This window comes from Haemaphysalis longicornis, unplaced genomic scaffold (genome assembly GCF_048455015.1).
Source record: "Haemaphysalis longicornis isolate Haplotype H1 unplaced genomic scaffold, Haemaphysalis longicornis Haplotype H1 scaffold_4, whole genome shotgun sequence".
Classification (NCBI taxonomy): Eukaryota; Metazoa; Arthropoda; class Arachnida; order Ixodida; family Ixodidae; genus Haemaphysalis; species Haemaphysalis longicornis.
Genome location: NW_027526361.1, coordinates 191,179,411 through 191,205,901, shown reverse-complemented (window position 1 = coordinate 191,205,901; position 26,491 = coordinate 191,179,411).

Here is a 26,491-nt window from a genome sequence, read left to right as displayed (position 1 = left end):
TCAACCTTCGAGGGAGTAATATTACCAACTCTTGTTTTATTAAAACTGACCGAAAAAAATGAAATTACAAAAAGCCGCTAGGACGACTGTCACATTGCGCAGAGTTTTATTTACTCTTCAAAATTTTATACTCCGCACTTTATAGAGTTTCCAGAGGTTCGAGTGAAAAGAACGCGCTTGCTGTTGGCGTAAGATGCTATATTGCTGCGACCCAGGCATTGCGTTTGTTTGTTTATGTTTTGTTTTTGCTGCCCGGCCACGCCCGGCTGTGTTAACTGTGTCCCAAGTGAAGCGCGTGTTCCATTCTTCATTTTTATGCCGCAGGGGTTTTCTCATTCTGATACGAAAGCGTTTCGCCCTAATGTCACTAGTCTAGAATAATTTTCTTTGGTCTACAATGTTCTGGATGTAAATCGACGGTTTTAGAAACACTCGGCCGAAAGATAAACGACTGCAGAGCAGACGGCGCGGTATTCGACTCGCCCACGCTTGCCTGCTCACGTCATTTTGTTCACTGCTGTTTCGCCGCCTGTGTATTTTTCGAGTGGTTAAGGGAGAACAAGTTTACCGGCCGAGTTTGGTCTACAAAGTTTACCGGCGAGTTTAGTCTCCTACTACAAAGAAGGAAGAGTAAGACCACCGCAACCGACAACATGGAGCATGAAGCCACTCCCCCCATCTTCCTGCAACAGCCCCGGGAAACACCTTCATTCCGCGGATCTGCTGCTGAAGACCCTGAGGATTGGTAGAAAAAAGGGGAACGTGTTCGTATCTTTAACAGGTGGGGATGACGAAGAAACGTTTTGGCATGCGTTCTATTTGGAGGATGCAGCTCAAACTTGGTTCGGGAACCATGAAAGCTCTCTGACGGACTGGGCTGTCTTCAAGAGCGAGTTTATTAAAACGTTCGCCGCCGTCGTGCGAAAGAAACAGGGCGCTCTTTTGCTGGAAACGTGCACCCAACACCCCAATGAAGGGGTAGTGATCATTGTTGAGGATATGAAGAAATTATTTCGACGTGCGGATCTGGAAATGACAGAAGAAAGGAAACTAAGTTTTCTCATGCGAGGGGTAAAGGAAGAGCTTTTTGCTTGCTTTGTGTGCAACTCTCCTAAGACCGTGGCCGAATTCGCGTCTAAGGTGGCCGCGATAGAGAAGAGGCTGGAAGATGGAACTAGGCTGTACGATCGCCCGGTTAATGCACTCGTTTCGGAGACGATCGGTGCAAGGGCTATTAGCTCCGTCACACTTTGCAACACCATCCGAACAATGGTCAGGGAGGAGCTCCGGAAGCTTTTTCCAACGACGCCGCAACCTGAATTGGCTTCCCTGACTGACGTAATCCGGCAAGGGGTTCAACATGCACTGGGGACTTCTGCGGTACCCGAAGGACACCGCGATCCACAAGCGGCGACCTACTCCACAGCTCTTCGTCGACCCCGCCCTGCTCCTACCCGTCGTCAAAAGGCCGCGCCAGTCCGCCGTCCACTGTCGCCAGCCCGACACCCTGTAGTCCAATACCAGACGCCGAGGAAGACCGACGTGTGGAGAATGCCCGATAATCGCCCGCTTTGATACCACTGCGGGAAAGCCGATCACATCTACCGTCGCTGCCCCTACAAGAGGCTCCGTTTGCGAGGGTTCTCCGTCGACGCACCACTCCCCCTACCCGGCCAGCGCCCTACTGAGATCGAAAAATACCTGTCTTACAACAACCGAGGTCAAGCGCGTCTAGCCGCCCGCCGACGCCCTACCCATACCGGACGCCAAGCCGTCGAAGCAATGCAGACTTCACGCGTGGAAGATCCCGCAGCCCACGTAGGGTAAACTAAAAGCAGGAACTTCTGGAGGTGAAGTTTCTCTACGGCGAAAAACCGGAAACCCCCCGACGACGCAAGGACGCGCCAAAGACCGTGATTCACGACATGCCCTCATGCCGACTACCCGACCTAACCCTGGAGAGAATCCCGCACACGATGACAGCCACACGGCGCGGCGCGTACCCGTCATAACCGGGACTGCCGTTGAGAAGACGACGACAACGACGACGCACAGCACCCGACCGTCAACACGCACAAGCCGAGATGCGACGCCCCGACGCACCCGAAACTCGTAGTAGGCGGTGTCCGACGTCAAGGTGTCCATCGACGTCTTTCATGTAGTCGCCCTCATCGACACTGGCGACGACTACTCAGTAATTAGCCGATCATTCGCGTCTAGGCTGGAGGAAGTTGTGACCAGATGAGACGGTACGAAACATAAGCCCAGCAGGAGGCCATATCGTAACACCTAGTGGTACGTGCACATCGCGCGTCAACATAGATGGCACCACGTACCCTGCTTTGTTCGTCATTTTGCCTTACTGCTCTCGCGACGTAATTCTCGGAATGGACTGTTTGACAGACAACGGTGCAATGATTGATCTGCAGACCAAGTCGAACACTTTTTCCTCCGATCACTCCATAACGCCGGAACCGAACCCCGAACACCGTGCTGCTGTAAGGATCGCCGGTGATCATGTCACTGTCGCACCCCACGCCAGCTTGATGATCACCGTTTACTGTAAAACTGCTATCCTTCACGTCGATGCTATCGTATAGGGCAGACTAAAGTTTGCTTCTCGCCCGTGGTGTCTCCGTCGCATGACGCATTGCGCGCTTTAAGCAACGCAAATCCCACGTTTTGGTCACTAATTTCACCGAGGAGTACGAGCATTTAAACGAGGGCGCTGCAGTAGCGTTCCTCGAATAAACGCAAGATGGAAGTGACGTGATTGCGGTCGCCGATATTGAACGCGCACCCGAAGATGCCTTCAAACTTCCACACCCCTTCGACGTGAACCCGGCGCCTCCGCAACAAAAACGGAAGAAATTATTGCTCTGCTGCTGCGCTACAGCGAATGTTTTTCGTCGAACTCAAAATTATGTCAGACACCTCTGGCTAAGCAACGAACAATAACCGAAGACGGAGCCCGACCTACCCGGCATTCAGCATGCCGCGTCTCTTCAAATGAGCGGGAAGCCATTAGGACACAAGTCGACGACATTCTCAGCCACAACATTATAAAGCCATTAAAAAGCCCCTTGGCTGCGCCAGTCGTACTCGTGAAGAGAAAATATGGAACATTAAGGTTCTGCATTGACTACAGGCGACTAAACAAAATAACCAAAAAGGAAGTGTATCCCCTGCCACGAATCGACGACGCCCTTGACCACCTCTGTCATGCCAAGTACTTCTCATCGATGGATTTGAAGACCGGCTACTGGCAAATTGAAGTGGACGAGAGGGACCGAGATAAGACTGCGTTTACATCCACGGATGGCCTATACGAATTCAAGGTGATGACTTTTGGGCTGTGCACGGCGCCAGCAACGTTTCAAAGAGTCATGGACACTGTGCTAGCTCGCCTGAAGTGGTACACCTGCCTCGTATACCTCGACGACGCTGTGGTATACTCCCAGACTTTCGATGAACACTTTGCAAGGTTGGTCTGTACTCGAGGCCATTCGTACGTCGGGGTTAATGCTGAAGCCTGAAAGTGCCACTTCTCGTACGAGGAGCTCAAGTTTCCCGCCCACGTGCTCAGCGCCGCGGGAGTCCTGCCGCGGGAGGCCCTTTCAACAGATTGGAATGGATCTCCTAAGCCCGGTCCCAACGTCACGTTCTGAGAACAAGTGGTTTGTCGTAGCGACAGATTACATGATGCCCTACGCAGAGACTGCCGCTCTTTCGAGCGGGACTGCACAAGAATTTGCGAAGTTCGTGATAAACCAAGTTGCTCTGCGGCATGGAGCCCCTGAAGTCCTAATTACGGACCGCGGAACGGCCTTTACTGCGGAGCTTATACAGCAACACGGATCACCGAAGAACGACAGCGTACCACCCCCAAACGAATGGACTAACGGAATGTATGAACAAGACGTTCGCGGATATGCTGTCTAGGTGCGTGGATATTGAACATAAGTCTTGGGACGAAGTCCTCCCATATGTCACGTTTGTGTATAACACAGCGATCCAGTAAACTACGAAGATGACACCGTTCAAGCTTGTCTACGAAAGACGGCCGACTACAATGCTTGACGCCATGCTTCCGCACGTAGAAGACGACAACCTCAACGCCGACGTCCAAGTATACCTTCAGCGTGCGGAGGAGGCCAGCCAGCTTGCTCGAGTTCGTACAACGGACCAGCAGCAGGTGGATGCGGGACGCTACAGCCTCCGACGCCGAGACGCCGAGTACCACCCAGGCGATCGTGTGTGAGTTTGGACTCCCATCCTACGACGCGGACTCAGTGAGAAGCTTCTGCGAGGGCATTTCGGACCCTACCAGATTGTACGACGTGTTGGCCAACTTACCTACGAAGTGATCCCCGATGGTGATTCAGGCACATCACGACGACGCAGGCGACCCGAAGTCGTCTACGTGGTTCCCCTCAAACCATCCTGGGCAAGATGACAGACTTTTCTTGTGTTTTTTGTTGTTTGTTCGGACTGTAGTTTTATTTTAGCATCGGGTCTTCCTTGTACTGCAACTATACTCTTCTTTGAACTACACTGTTCTTGATGTAAACGACGGTACGAGAAACACTCGCGCCGAGATGTAAATGCTTGCAGAGGAGACGCCGCGGCATTTGGCTCGCCGACACTCGCCTGCGCACGTCACCTTGTTGACTGCTGGTTCGCTGCCTGTGTATTCTTTGAGTGTTTAGGGGAGAAGTAGTTCATTCCAATAAACATGTTTTCCTTGAAGCAAGTGTTTCGTCTTTGGCTTCGTGACGATACGAATTCCGGTAATATCCCTATATTTTGAAATAGAAACAACGGAGCTCGTGACTTTCGGTACATGCTACGCATTCTGCTCATGCTGCGTATGCGCATGAGGAATAAGCTAAGACATCGTGTCGAACCTTGCGGTGAAACAGCAGCGTGCGCCATGTGAGCGTTTTGCTTTGGCCCACCGCTGTGTTTGGTGCGGGTTTACGCTAGCGTTTCCTCAATTCGTGAATGCGTTGGATGAAACCTGCGGACGACGAAGTTAAATGCATGGCTTCAGTCAAGTGCTCTCAGTACGCATGGTTTGATCTGCAACAGTAACATGACTGTTAGTTTCTCTAAAAGCATAACATTTTACAGGACTCGAGTTTGTGAAATATGCTGGTCGACCCACACAACGCGTTTTACATCTTTCAAGAGTGTTATTTTCAGGATAAGAGACGCAGAATGGAGTCTACGTAGGAGATTAGTTCATTAAATTTTGTGAATGCGCTTGAGCTGAAAAGCATAGTCGGGTTATTCCTATCTGTTTAAAATTGCAGAATATTTGAAGTGTTACAGGTGACGACTAATCAATGTGTGCATTTTGCTTCAATTGATCGGTTTACTTTCATTGTTGCGTCTTGGACTGGTTTCAGTTCAACAAAGTTTTATTGAACAAAGGCTTTGCCCGTACTACTAACCTTTGTAGAACTGAAGTTTCAGTGAATAATATCAGCATCAAACGCAAAGTCTAAGGCAGACTTCTTTCTGTAGGGTTCTTTGTGACAGCCTCACAGCAAGAGCCACTGACATTACTTCGAGCTGTCATCGTGGCCTCACTGATGCAGAATTAAAGTCGAATTCCCTTTAAAATGCTTGTCACACTCTATGCCAAAGCACTGGCCTACAGCGGTAGTGAGTAAGAACTATTTTTAGCCGTACATCCTGAGTACTGATTATGAGCGTGGCAAAATACAAAGTGAATAAAGACAAAACAACTGGCCTTGCATTGGGAACTCACGACGTAACAGTGCTACACCGCAGGAATATGAATTCATAGTCATCTGTCATTTATAATGGCAACGATTGTCCAGTACAGCAACAATGATTTCGTTGTAACAAATATTTCCAGGAAGCCTATAGCGTCAGGGTTTGAAGAATCAACTTGCGTAACGGATATGGTTGGGGCTGGAAGGCTTAAAAAAGCGTACTGAGATAAAACGGCAGTGCACCTAGGGCTAGCGAAAAGGAAAGATTAGGAAAGTCGGGATAGTTAGGAAATACTGTGAAACAAGGACAGTTATTTTGTTATTGTCAACACCCGATACTTTACATAATTGTGTAACAAATATTGGGCGCTATAACTTTTTTAACCACCGAAGCACTACTACAAATGTAAAAGTTTATCTACGGCGATTTCATACCTTCCAGTTACACGTACATGCTAAGAGTCGATAAGCCGTAACCTTTTAGTGCGCTTGCCTTGAAGACGAGTGCCCAGTGCACAGTCGTCTATTTCGTTCTTCTTTACACGCCCCCTCCTCTTTAATGGGCATCTCTTTTTTTTTTCAGAGCGGGCTTTCGAGTCTGCAGCTCGTTATCGAACAACACAGAAAAGGCTTCAGCGTTTTTTGAGCACCTGCGAGAGCAAGTGTGTCCTGAGACACAGCTGTTGTAAGAAGGCGGCTTTTTTTGTGCTGCGCTTACCGCACTCTACGAGGCAAGCATTAAAATGCCCTCTGTACATTACAGGCATACACTAAGCATTTAAGCAGCATATAATGACTTTGAAAAAGGAAGCTTTGAAATTGCGGTATTTTCTGAATGAAACCGTAGCAGAAACCAGCAAAACTCGCTTACCTAAAATGTAGAGTACGAAATAACAATGCAAAAGCTATTGAACCGCCTGCTGACTGAAGAGCTTACAGCGCACCATTAGGGGGACAGTATAATATTTTTTACGCAGCTCCCAAGTGCTCTTTTGTAAAACAAGAAACGGTGCTGCGAGCGGGGAACCGGGCACCCGCCTCTATGGAGATCACGTATGTTTTCAAAACTATAACAATGAAGCCAAAATTTGGGAAAGTAACTGAGATATATCGACGCAGCGCATAACTATGATAGAGGCGCTAGGCAATCGCGTTTAAGAAGCATCCTAGAATACTAGGTAATCTGATATAAAGGAATAAATGACGCTTTTTGATATGATAACACAAGTGAAGCGTACCGGATGCCCCTTCCTGACCGTCATTTTTCGACCGAACCTAAACGAACCTACTGCAATAAAAGAGTTTACAAATATTGTTTGTGTTCGATCATGCTTGTATAACCAGTACCGAGTTTGCGAAAACAGATACTGCCTCAGATCTTTAATCTAAGTCAAATCGCTTTATCGCTTTGATTTAGCGCTCAACCTCACAGCGTCAGTGCCAAGCCGCTCATTTTATGTATTACAATAATAGGAAAACAAATTATTTTGATTGTATTCCTAATGAAAGTTTTCATTAACGGAAAAACTCTGTTAATGCGGGCTTGTTGGTACATACTTACTTTGATAACAGTGCTTGGACAGAACACAGAGAAGGCGACACGAGAATGGGCGCTGACTGACGGCAAATGGTTTATTCCACCGCAGCTGAATATATACCCTCGGAAATAAAAACAAAAAACGCACAAAATTATACAATTGCGAGGGCACAGGCTTATTTCTATAAAAAATGCACATGCCCACAAATTACGATCACTGACTTAGGTAATCGCGCTCTTTTTTATGCAAGTCAATTGACGCCATGCTGACGGAATTGTCATTTCGTGTATGGATGATGTGGGCCTTAAAGATTTCCCTGGTGCGTTGCTCCTTATATCTTTTTAGTACACGTGTCGGTTCGAGTGCTGGCGTGCGTCAACACTTCGTACACTTATTTCCCAAGGTATATTCATCTGCGGCGAAATAAACCATTTGTTGTTAGTCAGCACCCAGACTCCTGTCGCCTTCTCCGTGTCCTGTACTAGCACTGTTATCAAACTAATTTTTCATTGTTTCGGCAACATTTAAAGCAGTAGTTCCAATCCTGACACTCTGAGCTATTATCGGCGTTTGCTACTCTCCTCACACTGTTTCTTTCCCGCATAGTTTTTAAGCGTTGGTGTGCCGGGTGCCCCAATAATATTTATTGTCAGATCAACCGCAGCTGACCCCTGCGCTACCCTTCGCTTCTAGTTCTTGTTCGGAAAAGCGATGCAGAAGGTAAACACAAATTTCCGTTGCATAAAGTTTACATACGGCGGAGAGCCCGTCCTCTAGTTGTCGGTCTTTTTCACATCCTCCTGCAAAACTCAATGAACGTTTTCTTTGGTTGTTCTGTATTTTTTATTACTTACGTTATTTCCATTTATTCATTTCTCGCCGCCGTGGTCCTGGTTTCTGTAATTTTCTCGCTTTTGTCAAACAGACTTCTTCTAAGCAATGCTATCAACCTACTATGGGGACAAGAAATGCGAACGACCGTACGCGTAATATTAGTTCCTGGTTAATGTGTTGTGAATTGGTACGAGTCCCGTCATAAGTAATTGGCACACGAGAGCTGTTGCCAAACACCGTAGGAGCCCGTGTAGCTGCAACGGCGGTCACCAAAAGGAGCAGAATACATGCATTCCTGCCGACGGTGACAGCCCATTTATACCTTTCAACACAATTCTTTACCGAGACCAAGAACATTCTTTGCAGCATTATGGTCAAAGCGATGGCGCTGATAGCCTGACACATCTGGCACCGTCACTTCTGGCGCACCCGAGCTTCTGTAGGAGGAGCTATATAACAGGGCTGCAGTGACATTCTTTCTCTTCAAATCTTTTAAGTTTGTCTGTTATCAGCGTCATCACCGAGACCATTATGCTGCGAATACTCTAAGCCAGGGTAACAGAAGCGGTTGAGAAGTATAAATGAGCTGTCGCCTTCAGCATGCCAGCATGCGCATTCTGGTACTGTATTGTCACCGCCGGTGCAGCTATAGCGCGCTCCGATGCCGTTCGGCCACACCTCCGTGCTCCAAGTCCCCCTGACGGCACCTGAATGTATTATTTATCTACGCCGACCAATGAGGTTCAACCTTTTCTTGCCCGGCATTAGGCAGCACTTCGAAGTTGAAAAGCCCTTTGAGCTCTTTGAACCCTTTGAGCATGAGCATTGAGCATTTACAAAGATGCAATGACTGCAGCTCTATCTGACACATGCCCGTTGAGACGAGCTGAACTGTTCTTTCTAAACTGTTAGACAAACTACTTCATCTCATCTTTCTGCGAAAAGCCAAAGAGAGAATTTATCCTTACAATACTATTTCTTTGAAATGCAACCTAAAATTCTAGTTTGAAGGCATTTTTACACGCTTTGTAAAATATTTTCTGCTTCGAACACTGCGTTCCTGTTCTGCAACCAACATTCAAATTGGGGTACCCTTGTCCTAGTTTTTCTCGTGTGGTTGCGGTGTAAATGCGAATATGTGGGTAATATTAAAGACCCATTGTAAGATACTATTCTGTGGGCTGTAGCAACACGATAGATTAACCTGGTTGAGTTGAACTATCCGTATGGAAAAAGTTGTTCGAAGTATTCGGTTTTTCAAGATACTCTGAAAGGCGCAGAGCAGCAGAAAACCAAACTCAGTTCCACCCAGCGTGAAATATGCTGAAACAGCGGAGCCCTGGGTCGCTTTAACGAAGATTTTGTGTAGTTTTGGCTTATTTCTTTAGAATTCCAGGGTCAGCTTGCCTGCGCTGTCGCTTAGCTCCTGCCACTCGTTTCAGCAGCCCGTCATTTGCTTCCATTCGGTGTCCTTGAGCCTGCGCTCGTTTATTTTGTATCTCGGGATTCGCTTGTAATCGCCGTCGTTTCGCTTCGGCTGCTTTCTTCTGTAATTCTTGGTTAGCTCCACATCGCTGTCGTTTCGCTGGCGATTCCTTTGCACGCACTTTCGAATTGTCTCGCTTAACACGCTGAAGTTCTTAGGCGACAGCGCGTTCACGCTTCAGTCGAGCGGCACCATGGTGGGAAAGGACGAGTGGCAGCCCACGCCTTCGAGGCAGTTGCGCCTTCTGTGGGCGGATCTGAGCACTCGTTCATGCGCCGCAGAGATACCTGCTCGAGATGCAGCGCGAAACGATACCAGCAGAGCCTGTCGACCGGATCAAATCTAGAACAGCTCCGCTGTAAATAAAACTTAACACTTCTTTGGTGGTAATAAAGCGTAACACTTTTTTAACAAAGCCCACATGCGACGCTTTGCTAGTAGAAAACTCGGAGTCAAATTGAAGGCGGGAGATGAGTCACCGAAGTTGTTAGAGGTACTAAGAAATAAATATCCGCCGAAACCTGTATGGACAGCCTAAACCCAAGGTGCGGGAAGCACTTTTGGCGGTGGGTGAACTAGCACAGCAGCCAGCACCACGACCACACATTTGCAATTGCTTTTCTGCATAAGCACTGCAGTCACTAGAGATGAGATATTTGTGGGAATTTATGGGGACGCTCCTGCGCGATCGTTATTTAGGAAATAGTTATCTATGCTGCTTTGAATTCTAAGACTAAATTAAAATTTAAACAGACAATACAATATATACTTTAAATTTCCATTCCTGACTGCATTGGCTTAGGGGCGAGTAGTGTGGAGCATTACGTTCCTTGTTTTCCAAATCGCTAGCTCGAATTCCCAATAGAGCATGTTTGTTACTTGATTTATACGTTTTGAGCAATGTTTTAAATATACTGAATACCGATTTTTTCTCTGTAAAGTTAATTGCTCCACGAGCGAGTTCGCAGAACGCGTGCAGACTGACACTGGAGCGCTGGCGTGTGTTCATGGGCGTCGCGTTGCTATAAGCACCATCTGCTTGAGGGCAGCGTACTGAATCAGCCAACCGTTGGCCTGGTGCGAACACGCCTCTAAAGACACAGGCACGATCCAGGCGAGCTGTATAGGTGGGGAACAGCGCATCGCATTTGGGCGTCTCCAGTGACTCGCAGGGCATTCATCCATGAGTACGCCTCTGCTAGTGACCGTTACGATTTCATGGCGTGCTTGTTGGCTTATCTGAGGCATATATCAGCCAACAACATGGCAGAAATGGGGTATGCCGGTTACTGAGATATAGAGAATGCCCAGAAAAGGCTAAAACAGGAGTCAAAGCACGTTGTTTTACGGAACCGAATCCGAAACTGATTTGAATTCTAATCTTGGGCGTGGTCCAATCACAGTTGCTCTTAGTATGGACGTACTGCTGTAGTTTGTGCGGCCTCCGCAGACCACTCATGCTAGTTTTTCTTCTTTCAGGCTTTATAAAATAAATACTGCCTTATCGAATATATAAACGATGAAAACTGTGTTTAGGCCGGTCAGTCTACGTAATGCAAGTAAAAACAAAAACTTGACAAATAGAATTCAGTGTCCTTCTAAAGGGACACTAAACTTAGAATACAAGCCGTTCTAGATCGCTTCATTAGCTAGAATACAAATATACCGCCTTCCGCGTATCTTTTTTTAACAAGGTAGGAAGTAGTGCAAACGGCAAGAGAGGTGCCGCCACCACTGGCTGTACCACGACACTTGCAGACGAATGGTTAAAACGTGTGGTTTATCCCGTACCATGTAGCACCACCCAGCGGCCGGTGGGTAACGCTACACGTCCATACTTGGGGCGGTGGTACCGCTTTGCTAAGAAGCGTGTCAGCTACGCCCTAGTGGTTGGTTCGAGCTCAATATGTTTTTTTTTTTTCACAAAGTGTCGATGTATAGCGTCCGAAGTGCCACTACTGACCAATAAGTATATTGTCCGAAGTACCAATAAAAACAATTTGTTTTTTTCAACAAAGTGACAATATTGATTATGGGTCAGACAAAGGAAAATTTTGCTTAGACGTCCGGAGCTACAAAGCATGTAAGAGAACGGGAAAGCACAATTGATTTAGCCTAAACTGACCGAATCTCTCTGTACCTGGTACCTTTGTATTGGGCTCCTACTGTCTCCTACTATCACCACCTGGGTTGTCAGGTCCTCAGAAAAAAAGGTCGCCGGGAAATTGCCGGAAGTAGGCAAAAAAATCGGCACCCAAACTGAGTGTTTGAAAAGGAGCCAGAAAGGTCGCCATTTTCAGCACGGCGATGCTAGTGAGTAGTTTTAGATATCCTCCCGGAAAAAAATGCAGAAATTCCGACATTTGGGACACCGTATTACAAATTTTATTCTTTTCCTGTACTTGTTTGGGACAGCGACAGTGGTTCACTAGTATCTACAAAAAGCTAAAATATGCAGGTTTACGTAAATCTTCCGAAGAATAATGACTTATAGAAATCTTAATAAACAGGCACTGGGGTCGCCCCCAATAGCGGCGCCGTGCACAGTGCCCCACGACCACGCGCACTGGCACGGAGTGCTGCTCGAGTATAACTGAGTAGTTTTGCACTACTGCATTGTCTAGGGCTACGAGAGTAACCATGAAGGAGTTCAGGAGCCGCTCAATAAGACACAGTGCTACTACAAACCGATATTTATTGAAAGCCACCACACAGCCTACATCCCTCACACATGCACGCTGTTAAGCTGTTTTTTGACGGGGGCTAACGCGTGTAGGAAAGCCGTATCGTCCGCCTATGGTCAGTTCCAAGCGTGCATTCATGGAGCCATTGATGATATACAGCAAGAGTTTGATGTATGTTTCCTCATTGTAGCTGCAAGGTTTCAAAATTTTAATTCGTAGCACTTGTGCCGGACACACGCTTTTGTAACAGCCCTAAGAATAGCCTAAAAGAGTTTTGTTCCTCGTTTTGTGGCCACTGGTTGGCTGATGCTTCCAGGGTATTTCAGTAAAAAGGCAGAATGGTTCTTATACACGTGCAATGAAGCACCACCGTTCACACGACTGACCGGGGGCTCACGTTTAGTGCCACTTTTTTACAATTTCAGTCTGGACTTCTGGTTACAGATAACTCGTCACTCCGCAATTAAACCACGTCTAAGAACCGAGCACGTAACATAGCGAGTGGCTAGCCAATTTACCAAGGCAGTGCGCTTGCCCTGCGTAGGCCTACTGCAATCTGAAAAGAAATTAAAGGAACCTTGCGCTCTCGCTCGTGCAGTTCGTTTGAGCGAAGCTTCTTTCATTAACTTCAGGATGAATATTGGTCAAGAGCACGCAACGTAGCATGTACAAGAACGCCTGCTCGTGCGGTGAAGTAATCGCTTTCCGAAGCCGTGCCATTGCAATTTTTTTAAGCGTATGACATTTTGCTAAACGCAACAGTTCACAAGCACGACCATTTTTAGCCGCCTTGCGGAGTAGGTTCACTACATTTCTTCGTCAGTTTTACACAGGGTTCAATTAGTGCGCTGCTTACGTATGTTGAACTAATTGTAGAAATCTCTCGTCCGCCACAGTGACTGCCCTGTTTCATGTCCTCTGTATCATGCACACTGCTTCTTCATTGGCATACCAGAAACGTTGCATGATATCCCTAGTTTTCCGGCGACGTATTCTTTGTGACAGCGTGATTAAATTACCGAAAAATAACCGTATGGCCGCCGTTGTTGTGGTAATGCATACAGACTTGCATCGAGAGCAAGCAGATGATTGTCCCAAGATATATATTAGATGCAATAGAGCATTACCATTTTACCTTTAGGGCAGGGGCGTAGTCGAGGGGGAGACGAGGGGGTTCCAGTCAGAGCACCCCCCCCCCCCCACCGAAATTTACTGAGTGGTGCGTTCCGCCCCTTCGGGCACCTCAGTATTGAGGCCTTTTTTCGTCCACGGCTGCACACTCCGCATCGATAGGCATATTAAGTACGTAAAACCAACATAAGAAAATTCAGTATACCGTAGTTAAGGGGGACTTCAATGCTCAAATAGGCAAGAATCAGGCTGGAGACAAGGCAGTTGGGAACTATGGTCTGGGCTGTAGAAATAGCAGGGGGGACCTACTAGTTGAGTTTGCAGAACGGAATAACCTACGCATAATGAATACCTTCTTCTGTAAACGGGAGAGTCGGAAGTGGACCTGGAGGAGCGGGAATGGGGAGCACAAAAATGAAATCGACTTTATATTATGCGATAACCCTGGCGTCGTGCAGGATGTGGAAGTGCTCCGAAGGGTAAGGTGTAGTGACCACCGTATGGTAAGATCTCGAATTAGGCTAGATTTGAGGAGGGACCGCAACAAGCTAGTACGAAAGAAGCCGATAAATGAGCTAACAGTAAGACGTAAATTAGAAGAATTCAGGATCGCGCTGCAGAACCGATATTCCGCCCTTAACGAGGAAGCCGAGCTTACGACACAGGAAGCCAGCGACAACCTTGCACGCATTATCACGGAGTGTGCAATAGAAGTCGGGGGCACTACGGCTCGACAGGATACTGGAAAACTTTCATAGGAGACGAAAGATCTAATCAGGATACGGCAAACCATGAGATTCCTACCGCAGCTGACAGAATAGAACTAGCCGAGCTCTCGAAGTTAATCAATAAGCGTAAGACAGCTGACATACGGAAGTATAATATGAAGAGGATCGAATACGCTGTAAAGAACGGAGGTAGCCTGAAAGCAGCGAAGAGACGTCTTGGCGTGGGGAAAAATCAGATGTATGCACTTAAGGATAAGCAGGGCAATGTCATCACAAATAGGGATAAAATAGTCACAGTGGCCGAGGAGTTCTATAGGGATTTGTACAGTAGCCGGGACATACAGGATAATGCCGAACGAGACAGTAGTTCAGAGGAGATAGACATCCCACCAGTAACGACCGAAGAAGTAAGGAAGGCTTTGAAAGAAATGAAAGGGGGCGAAGCACCTGGTGAGGATCAGATAACAGCAGACCTCTTGAAGGATGACGGAGAAATTGTACTTGAAAAAACTGGCAAACCTTTATACGCAATGCCTAATGACCGCAATGATACCGGAATCTTGGAAGAACGCGAACATCATCCTAATCCATAAGAAAGGCGACATGAAGGACTTGAAAAATTACAGGACGATCAGCATACTGTCAGTCATCTACAAGGTATTTACAAAGGTAATCGCTAACCGAATCTCTGCAACCTTAGATTTCAGTCAACCTAAAGAACAAGCGGGGTTCAGTAAAGGTTATTCAACAATGGACCATATTCACACGATCAATCAGGTGATAGAGAAGTGCCCTGAGTATACTGAACCCCTATATATAGCCTTCATAGATTATGAGAAAGCATTTGACTCGGCCGAAACCCTAGCAGTCATTCAGGCATTACGGAACCAGGGGGTAGATGAGCATTATGTAAGAATACTAGAGGATATATACAATGGGTCTACAGCTACCATCATGCTCCGAAGGGAGAGCAGTAAAATACCTATAAGGATGGGTGTCAGACAAGGAGACACAATCTCTCCAATGTTATTCACAGCATGCTTACAAGAAGTATTGAGAACGTTGGATTGGGAACAGGTGGGAGTAAGGGTTAATGGAGAATACCTCAGTAACCTCAGATTTGTTGATGACGTTGCCTTGCTAAGTAACTCGGGGGACGAATTGCAAAGCATGCTTTCCGCACTGGGCGAACAGAGTAGAACCGTGGACCTGAAAATAATACGCAGAAAACTAATGAAATGATAAATAACCTCGGCACAGCGCAGCGGTTTGAGATAGGTGGCGAGGCAGTGGAAGTGGCAAGCCAGTATATCTACTTAGGCCAAGTTGTTACCCCAGATCCCAACCATGGGGCAGAGGTAATTAGAAGGATCAGAATGGGGTGGGGTGCATATGGCAGACATTCTCAGATAATGAATAGCAGCCTACCATTGTCGCTGAAGAAGAAAGTGTATGACAGCTGCATCTTACCGGCACTCACCTACGGTGCAGAAACTTGGAGGCTCACTAAGAGGGTTCAACTTAAATTGAGAACGACTGAGCGGGCAATGGAGCGGAAAATGCTAGTTGTAACATTAAGGGACAAGAAGAGAGCGGAGTGGGTCAGGGAGCAAACTGGAGTTAAAGACATATTAGTAGAAATTAAGAAGAAGAAATTGACGTGGGCAGGGCATGTAATGCGAAGGCAATAACCGCTGGTCATTAAGGGTAACAGAGTGCATCCATAGAGAAGGCAAGCGTTGCAGGGGGCGGCATAAAGTTAGATGGGAAGATGAGATCAAGAAGTTTGCGGGGATAAATTGGTCACAATTGGCACAGGACCGAGGTAATTGGAGAATAATGGGAGAGGCCATTGCCCTGCAGTGGGCGTAGATAGGCTGGTGATGATGATGATGATGAAGAAAATTCGATAAGAAAATGCAAATCAAAAGTAATGTCTGCTGCAATGCTACGTTTCCTTCTAGGCTTTTTTTTGGCGGCCTGTAACACATCCCGAAAAAGATTTCTTGCTGCGCTACAGCGTGAGTATGCGCACGAGCTGATAAATAATGACGTCTGTGTATGAGCACTGGGTTACCCCGAGTTATGGTCTCGTCCTGTACTGGAATCAACTTGTCAAAAGCTTGTCACTATTGATATTAGATATACTATGTGAAGGATGAATAAACATGGTTATTTCGCACAATACACTTTCTTACGCATATCAATGTGATTCTTTCAAACGCAACCTGGGACATGGTCTCCGAGGTTGCGTGTGCACAAATTATAAATAGTACATTTTTCGGTACTTACTCGAGGTGTCGTTACTTGATCAACCACTGATAACGTAACTAGTGTTATCAGAAAGCCACAAAAAGTTTGAGACATGAATCTTTCCTTCCCTAAGCCTATCTAAAACCACTCCCGCCACTGATCACGTGAGGTTCAATAACCAAATACCAAAAATTGTTCACATGACGTTCAATAAATCTTGTCTGCCACATTATTCTAATCCTTGTCGTCTGTTTTCGCCAAACACTGACGTATATAGAAGTTATACCCATCCTTAACTCGGCGATTAATCACCGTCACTCCATTACACACGAAACTTGTTACTTGTCATTCGTAACAGGTAACTACATAGAACAGCACAATTAATAATACCGCGTTCAATCACTAATACGGCGTTCGAGAGACCTTTTTCTGCGAGCATGAACTTGTAATATTGATACTATCTTCCTCAAACGCTGCTCTTTTAATTAGGGCAATTTCATCATGTTTAATCGAGAAGCACGTTAGCCGTCAGGCTTGTTATCGCAGCTTTTATGAGGTCACGGTATCTAGCCGCCCTAGTCACACAAAACGCGGCGTCATCCACCCAAACAGAGGCTTCGAAAACTTCACCTTTTCCACTGGTCGGGATCGGACCTGGGTTCCTCACGTTACCAAGCCGATGTCAACCCCTGTGGGCCTCGCAGGCACAGGTTACTCCTGCGGAAAGTATTGGCGGTTATCTTTGCGGTACACCATTGCCACGGAGGCTGCCGCTGCGAGGCCGCAAAAGAGTACACAATAGCATTATACATAGAAAAAAATATGAATTAACGCATTAATTACTCCACATTAATGAAAATTCGATACAGTGTCTCTTTAAATACATTTTCACGGGATGCGGCACCCTCTCTTGTGTACTGCTTGCATCAACGCTAAGCTCATACTGAAAGTAGTCAAGACAGGGCGCAGAGAAAAACTTTGGCGATTAACTGCTCCGCACTTGGCAGCTTTCACGATCAGTGGAACTGCTTGAATTTTATTCATGAAGCTTCAACCGAAAAAAATGTCTTGGTTGATCAAAGGATTTAATCGCAGGCCTGAACAAGGTTTTTAAAATAATTACCAGCGCATCATTGACTCTCCTGTACTCGGATGGCTTATGGGTGTCTCTTCAAGAACACTTCAATTGATATCAGTCAGGAACAGCAATTATTGTTTTAACCAAGTGTACTCAGGCTCCGAGTGTACACAGTAGGGAGCGTCTGCTCTTTTTATTTATTTTTGTTGTTTTCCAGATGTTTGCGTAATGGCGTATCACCCCACAAAAACCTTTTCGGTTCACGATTAGGTCAGTTATACCAAACCCTTGTGTGAAGCTGACCATCCGGCATCCCACGAATACCTTAGCCGCATGGCCTCTCGGCGTTCCATGCAAACATTGTCCCTACGTATTCAAAACAAACGTTGTGACCTTGACTAATCGCACGGTACGACTTTCATGCTTCTACACCTTAAATATTGGTGTGCATTAGCGTATTAGTACTTACAAGTTATTTCAAGTATGCGTCAGTCGACATTAGCATGGACTTTAGTTAATGTAGTCCTTCTGTGCCAACCGCTGAATAGTTAAAACAACATTGAAATGATTTCCCATTGCAACTACAAATCACATCCGTACTTAAGAAACTAAAAAGTACGTCAGTAATTTTTGGACCATAATCGAGCTTACCTAACTATGAATATTGAATCGCTTCAAAGCTCAGCAGTTTGTTTTATCGTTTCAGGCTGTTCACTAAATTCCAACAATGCAGCCTTAAAAATTCTTCCTATACTGCTTTGATTTTTATTACAACGCAAAATTTCACAATTGTCAGTGTTCCTGGGTACGACGTGGCCATTTGGTTCTGCTTGCGTGTTTCGGGCGCAGAGATTTTTGGAACGTTTTGTACCAGCCGTAGAGAATCCCAACAATAATGTTAGAAAATTAAAACAAAAAACGAATAAACTTGTAGCTGTATTTCTGCGACGTCAGCTGCGAAAACAAAGGTGTTGCGAAGTTGTCAAACCCATTTACCGTTTTCTATTTACCCGAAGTTAGAAATAAACCAGTTTTACAAACACTTTTATCTGAACCCAATAAGCTTACCGCTGGCTTCGCCCACTTTTTTTACAATTAATACCGCTTTCAGTACGGTGAAACCGAGATACGCATCCACAATCTTCATACAACGTCCGAGGGAAGGTGCGCACTTACTGTGCTTCGTTCACAACATTAGAAACTTGCCGAGCCATACGGTTTCTCCGGACGGTACCGTTGGAGTGGTATGATTATGTTGCCGGACGTTGGTTTGTGCCTCGGCACGAAACACAGGATTCTGCTGATTTTATTTTTACCGCGTAGATGAAGTACCGAAAGCATTTGGGTGACCTGAGGATGAATATTTAGCTAATTCCCAGTAATCGCAAGGTAATGGCATGGGCGATAATTTCAACCCGCAGTTTTGTTTTAAACGCTCCTGCGCAATTAGTTTTCACGCGCTGTGTGCTCGCATCTGGTGTTGTCGACCCAAACTAGTTTTAAAGCAAAGCCTTGTTCGCTCTCTCCCTGGTTTCCCGGATAGCTGCTCGGGATGCGTTATTGTCAGACTAGCTACTGGTTTATTATAAGTCAGACAATCCTGCCCTCCTGGTATTGCGATACCCCGGCAAATCCGGCGACCGCCGGAACAGCGTCCAGGGATACCGCAGTTCAGGGATCCCATTCAGGGATACCATACGGTGAGCATTGGCGAGTGCGTCAATAATGAGAGGTTATGATAAAGGTTCAGCGTCTAAATATCCTCGGCGAAACATGGGCACTCGCCGAGCACCACGCACAGGCAATGTGATACACACGTGAACGGAGGCTTCCTCTGGCGCTAGCCTGCCAAGCGCTTCCCCGGCTGGCCCGTCGGGTGCGTTGCGGGGTGGCCAGCATTATCTGGGTAAACTTCCGTAGGAAAATCTTTCCCCCTCCAGGAAGTAACTTTCCCCGCACCGCGGATACGATACGTGGATGCCTTGTACGGTTCACGCTAAAGCCCAGAGACGCATTTGGCGAGAACGCACCAGTAGCTCCCCGCAAAACCAAAACAAGAGCAAGTGAAAGCTTTGTTTAAGATACGAGATCCAGTGAGAAACGACCTTTCTGCCATTATTTTTGTAGGGTGCCGCTCTGTATAGGGAAAAATAGAGCGCCTGTACCAGGCGGTAATTACCGGCCGCGGTGGCTCAGTAGCTAAGGCATTGCGCTGTGAGCACGAGGTCGTGGCGTCGATTACCGGCCTTGGCGGCCGCTTTTCTGTTGGAGGCCAAAAGCAAAAAGGCCCGTGTGTACGAGATTTCGGTGCACCTTAATGATCCCCAGCTGGTCAAAATTAATCGGGCGCCCTCCACTACGGCGCGCTTCATCACCTGCGTTGAGTCGGTGGGTTAAACCCTACAATCAATTCATACCAGGCGGTAATCAAGGCCCGCACCGTCCAAGCGTTCGCGGGAGCGGTTGCCGCCTAATCCTAAGTGTTAAAGTGCGCGCGCGGCTGACCAATTTTAAATAATGCGACCGTTCTACGCCGTTACCCATCGCGCGATAATCTCGACATTTGCCGCTGGGCGATGTCTGTGTTCGCATTGCTGCCAAGAAGGTGCGGTCAGCTCTCGCATTCAGCCGCATTTGAACTGATTACAAACTGAAATAAATCATATCCTCTTCGGTGGGTATGTTATCTTGTATTGTTTTCAAGTAAACTATCTCTCATCTGAAATACAAGTTCCCAGGAAAAGTACGACGAATGCATTTATAGTACATTTTCATGCCCTCGCTTCAATGTTGTGGCAACCGAGACGCGCGGTTGCCCTGCGGAATGCCGACGCAATACGAGGTGGCTCATTTCAACCCTGCACCGGACGAAAACAACGATGACGATGCACGAAACGCGACCTGAAAGTGATGGGGATTAGGACAGGAGCCCGGGACGCTCTCCTTTCCGGGACTCGGGTGCATGGACACGAGTAAAACTCGCTCCTCAGGCGGCCAGTTTTCCGACCAGGGGCGGTATTCTCGAGTTTTGTCCCTTTTGCGTCCCTTTCAAAAGTGTCCCTTTTGGCGAGCCCTGATTGGCTAAAAGCAAACAGCCGGAAGTGACTTAACGCAAGCGCAACAAACCTACTGCCAACGCCCATTGCTTAACCGGAAGCACGTCACGATGAAAGGGGCTCAAAAGGGTCGTTTTCAAAAGGGACAGTTACGAGAAAACCGCCCCTGGTAGCCACTGTCAGCGTTTAGAACCCCGCAGCAACGCTGCTTATCTGCGAAAAAATGATTACCAAGTTGGAGCCGTCTCGTCCTGTCATTCATTTTCTCGTGTCACAAATCTTCGAGTGGGAACGGGAATGGGGCTTCGATACGTTCTTTACACATTGGCAATTCCAGTTGTAAAACCAGCTGATGTTTCTAGGAAAACATGTTTATTAACGGCACCGTAATCCATTGGTGTAGACAAACCAGCGCTATCACTATAAATGTCTTTATCTGGCCCCAAGAGACCACTGTGCAAATTGTATGATGAACCACTCGCCATTTTTCTTACCACGTCCGCCCTAAAACCTGTCTTAATGGTGACTCACCTGTTATAATTCCTATGAAACTTACTGCTTCATCACCAACGGGCTTAATAGCCATCGTGCACCTATGCAAAAAGTTTTGCAGATCCACGAAAATGCTCCAAACGACCTGGTTTGCTTATTTTGTAAATATGTCACTTCTGAACTGAAATAAAGAAATAAGACTCCCGCTTGCTGGACAGCTAGCGCCATAAAAAACACTGGAGCAACAAAAATGTATATTTTGTTTACTTTTTATTTCAGTAAAGAAATGACATATGTATGAATGGCTAAAAGAAGCAAACTGGGCCGTTAAGAACATTTTCAGTACTGTCTGTGAGTATTTTTGTGTTGGGCCAAGATGCTTGTTTAGCCCGTGGGTCATGAACGTGGGTCCGACTATTGGAATGTGATCAGGAGAGTCCACCTAAAAAGTGGAATTATGAAGACGAGGTTTCGAACTAATATTCACAATAACCCCAGTGATAAGCCTTCAAATCAGCAGCCGCAGCAACATAAAAAGGTGGAGGGGGGCAGAAAACCCTTATTTCAGTGTGGCGCTTTAGCCAAATAGGACAACTAACAAATAAAAGAACTCGTGTTATACTCATTCGTGTCATTAAAATAATCGCCCACCCGGGCATCGCCGGGTACTACCGCTATTTGCTCGAAGGAAAAAAAATTGGCGCCGCTCGCAATTATGGTGTAATGCTCGAGAAACAGAAGAGCTGGCGGCCCCTTTCCCTCCCGCCTGCTGCACCTCACATGGGTTTCCGAACTTGCCGCTGAAAGTGCTCCATAACTGGCAGGCCCGGATCGTTTTAAAAAGTACGCAGGCTTTCTCATCCCTCCAAAGTGGACCGCGTAAGAACGCGCTAGAACCCGCGGGAACTGGCTTCGCGAACTGGTAGTCTGTAGCGCGAAATCGTCGTCTGTTCTTCATACTTCGCACGTTGACTGGCACGCGAGATGTCACGGCACGGACGCAAAATCATAGAAGCCGGTTTCATAACGCGAGAGACTAAGGTTAGATTCCGGCCACGGGAACCGTTTTTCCTCTGGATCGTCTCTTTTTGTTCCTTGCTTTGGCGGCCTTTTAATTGTTTGCTGTTGTACTTAATTTGGAGAAGTTGGGTTATCGCTTTTTTTCGTATTTTTATTATTTATTGCAGGCCTCCCAAACACACGTGTGCATTTGCCTTCCCATTTCGTAAAGAGGCGCCGCGGGAAGGCAAGATGGAATGGAATGACTGCCAGGCCCGGATCATTTTTTTCTGCAGGCTTTCACATATTTCCTAAACTGGACCGCATGAGCACGCGCCAGAACCAGTGGCAAGTTGCGTTGTGAACTCTGCGCCTGTGGCAATAACTTGGCGTCTGTTTACCCCATTTCAGGCGTAAACGCACGGGAGCTGCCCAGGAGAACAGCACGCCAGAGATCGCGCCAGAGGTCATTGACATTGACATTGACATTGTTTTATTAAGTAGCTCGGTACAGTTTTTACAAAAACAGGGCTTTACAGAAGGAGGTCCCATGGAACCAATCTGACAGGGGGACCTCCAGTTTTATAATGCAAACAAAAATATCATTGGGGGTATACACAACGATAAAAATAGAATACCAAGGAACAAATTCGTACAAACAGTTATTCATTGGTAGTAAATTCGAGTACTGCGCATGTGCGCAGTAGGTAGTTCAAAACGTTATCATGTCTATTTTTTTCTTGTGCCGTAAGCACGAGGCACCAACTATACCTGAGGTTGAGCAGGGAAAGATGCAGGCGATCAGGGTTTGATTATGGGAGTGTACCAAGTATGGATTTTCTTACAGACCTATAAAAAGACTACTAGGAGGGGTAGGATTTAAGGGAAGGGGTGAAATGCCTACACTAATGCCTACACATTTTAGAAAAAAAAACTTCATGCGTGCAAACAGCCTCAATTAAACAGATATTTAAGGGAGAAAATGGAAACGTTGAGGCCACAAAAAAGGAATATGGCTTATGGGGTACACAAATATCGTTGCAGGGGAGAGCACCTCTATCCTACAAGACTACTGCTATGCTCTCAGTATGCAGAAAAACTAAAGGGGTCTTATAACCTTCAAAAAAGACGATAAAATAAGAAGTTGCAATTACTTCAGCGTTTAGGTCTGAAGATGTACGACGCGATGGCGCTACTTCATCGCCGAGGGAGCGCTTTGGACCCCAGTGGCTGTTTTTACGATTTCTGCTTTCCAAGCACCGACGGGCAGCAAAGATAGCAAGACTAGCCGAAACGTTAAATTATCGCCTTGGCGCAAAACAAACAACGGACGCTCTCTACGCTTGTGTGGCTTCAGATGTGGGTGTGAAAGGTTGCGGCTGCTTGGTGTTAGTTAATTTAAGCGAGAAGGCGACACTGTCAGGGTTTAAAGTGCATAATTCCTCATGTCGTCGCCGGTGTGAACTTCTTGGCTTATAGAGATAGACAGCAAATGCTTTTTGTCAGTCAGAAATACTGCGAGTTTCGGCAGATGAAGCCCGAAGTCGAGAGAGCAGGATGGAGCAAATCATTCCTTGCTTCTCAATCAGCTCAGGCTTATCTCGAGGTGATAAACCAGTAAAACGTGAACCCAATTTCTCCCCAGAAGAGTAATATGTAATAGTTTCGTTTTTCTCCCCTTGGGCATGGCTTGGTTGCGCAGAAAAGGGTGTATGTTTTCCGCATTTACACTCTTTTCAGTTAACATGGGATGTTTCCTACCAAACATCGTCACCAATCTAGGTTTTTTGATATTGTTACGTGGAGGCAGGCCAAAGATGAGACCATTGATGGGATGGAGGGAAGTGATCTATTTACCTTATTTACAAAGTGGTCATGACAGAGCTCACGCAACGTGCGTGCCAGGCACTTCGTCGTCGTCGTCAACGTTCTTTAATCAAGGCGCTGTAAGGCATTGCCCACCGAAGCCCCGTAACATTCCCCTTGTCGAGGACGACCATCCCGGTCCAGGACCAGGCAACGTCAGGATTGCTATGCGGATGGGCAATGCGATGGAAACACACAGTGATGATGTGCCTGCCACCACCGATGACGATGATGTACTTGATGCCTGGTCCGGCAACAGCGATGTCTTGAAGGCGGAAAGGGACCCTCTAAGGAACTTGAATTACGTCGGACCAGAGGGCTGTTGACGCGGCATCTTCGGTTTGTCTAGTCTCTGCTTGTAACGGCTGGTTTTGATCGGGTGCTCTTGGGCTGGGGCAACGCGGAGGGGGACGTTGGTAGAACGCTTGTCACAGTGGGCTGGGGCTGCGCAACACGGCCCACGTTCCCTCGACGATTTGGCCCAGGCCGAGACAATGCGATGCGGAGGCCAAGATGGGGATGAACCAGCACACTCCACCAAAATGTACGTGGCGGCAGGACAAACATGTGGCGAAATATGCGATGTAGTGAAGCGATTTATTTACATTACTTACATAGTGACCCTGACAGAGCTCGCGCTAGGTGCGACCCAGGCACATAGTCGTCGTCGCCGTCGTTCTTAGGTCAACGCGCTGTGACGCAATGCCCACCGGAGTCCCGTAACATTGGTTTGGTTCCTGCGCAGAGTTTACGATTCTCCACGCTTGAGAGCCCCTTGTGGCACGCGAATGGTCGTGTTCCTCGTCATAGAAAGAGGAGACGTTCTCTATACATTTACGGGATGGGAGTGTGGTAGTCGCCAGGAGCACAGTATGTGAGTTCGCCTGCATCTTGGTCAGCAGCCTAGATCCCTTTTATCCTGGCCTCAGGGTGTCCATGTAATTTATACTTTCTTAATATGGATGGAAGAGCCGTTCCGAAGCGTTTAAAGGAGCCATGAAGACAAAATACAAGTTGGGTTTATTAGAAAGACTACTTAGTCCCGATAACAATGATACCAATATAATCGCAATCTTCGAACAAATAACGGAGATATTTAGGAAAACGTGTGAAGCAGTCGCGACCCCCTAGCCAATTTCCGGCAACTTTTCTATGACGTCACGGAACCTTTTTTCTGCGATTGGCGGCCGCCTAACTGACCTGTCGCGACGACACATGACTGGACGTCTGTAATGGGGCCTCTAGTTCCATTTGACCGCATCACTTTAATGCTAACGTGCAGTTAATGCACTGAAAATTATATTTTATTGTTGGCCCGAATGACGTCATTCTTTCTCATAACACGTCACTGTGGCGCAAAATTTGAAAGTTTTTAAATACTTCTTGCTTTTTTTCGTTAAAAAACATCTTTTGTGGCTCTAATGGAACTGAGTGAGATACTGACTCCTAGTTCTTTCAAATTAAACGAAGTTGTATTTTCTCTTCACGGCTCCTTTAAGTATTTATTCCGTCTTTAGTGATGTTTGGAATGCTTTATTGAGTTTCTAATGATGTTTGTGCTTTTTTTTTATTGGGTCGCTACCTGGGCTACCACGAGGCATGCTGCAATTTTGCTTCTTATTTTCCTTTGTGTGGGATGGTCATGCAGCAATAAGGAGTGTCAGGTAAGTCCTTAGCCACAATTATTGTTTCAGCACTTTCGAACATTCCGTCGTCAGTGTACACTGCTTTGTTTGCATGGTTTTTTTTTCTTTATTGACGCTGATTTATTCCTGAATTCTCGCCTGCGCTTGTGTAGGTTTGATTATTATGATTTAGGTTGGGAAGGGTTTTTATGAGTACTACTCGTTGCATCGATGACGCGGAAAGCATGGCGCCCAGTTTCTTCTCCAGGAGCGGTGGGAGAAGGGGTGTCTATGTTGCATTCGAAAACTCATCCCACAAAGGAGCAGCAAAATTTCCGCGTTTAAGTAGCCCAAGCAAGGCAGTCGTGTTCAAAATAAACGCTTCCTTTATCCATATAAAATGATTCCCTTTCGGGGGATGCACCCTTCAATGACGGAACAAAATATCGCTGTTATTCGGAGGAAATACAGCTTCCATCTCAAGCCTAACTTGTGCGTTAGTATTTTATGGTTCAGTATTTCACTCACCGCTCAAAATAACGTAAAGTATTCGCTTGTTAGGTATACTACACAATAACTTATTTGTGAGTTAGTTTGTGGATGTGTGTCACATGAAGGGTTGCGCGTTGGTTGTATTTATGTTTTTTGGAGTTGGGAGGACCATTTGGTGTCTAGTTGCCTCGCTGAACCAGTGTTTGGCGGTTTGTAGAGCTACGCCAGGAATAAGTGGCCGATTATGGCCGCTTGGGTTGCGAAGAACTCCATTCTTCTTAGGTGATAAATAGTTGGAATTGGTAAAAATTTAGCAAGCACAAAAAAGAATTTTATTCGTAGCTGTCCAAGCGTTTTCTCACACTGAAGTGGTTGAAAAGTGTAATGAATAAGAGCAACCTGAAAGCAGTTCTCTCGCAAAAATGGCATCAAGTATTCAATGCAATCACATCAATGAGCACGGGCATTGAAGTGAGCCCTTGATA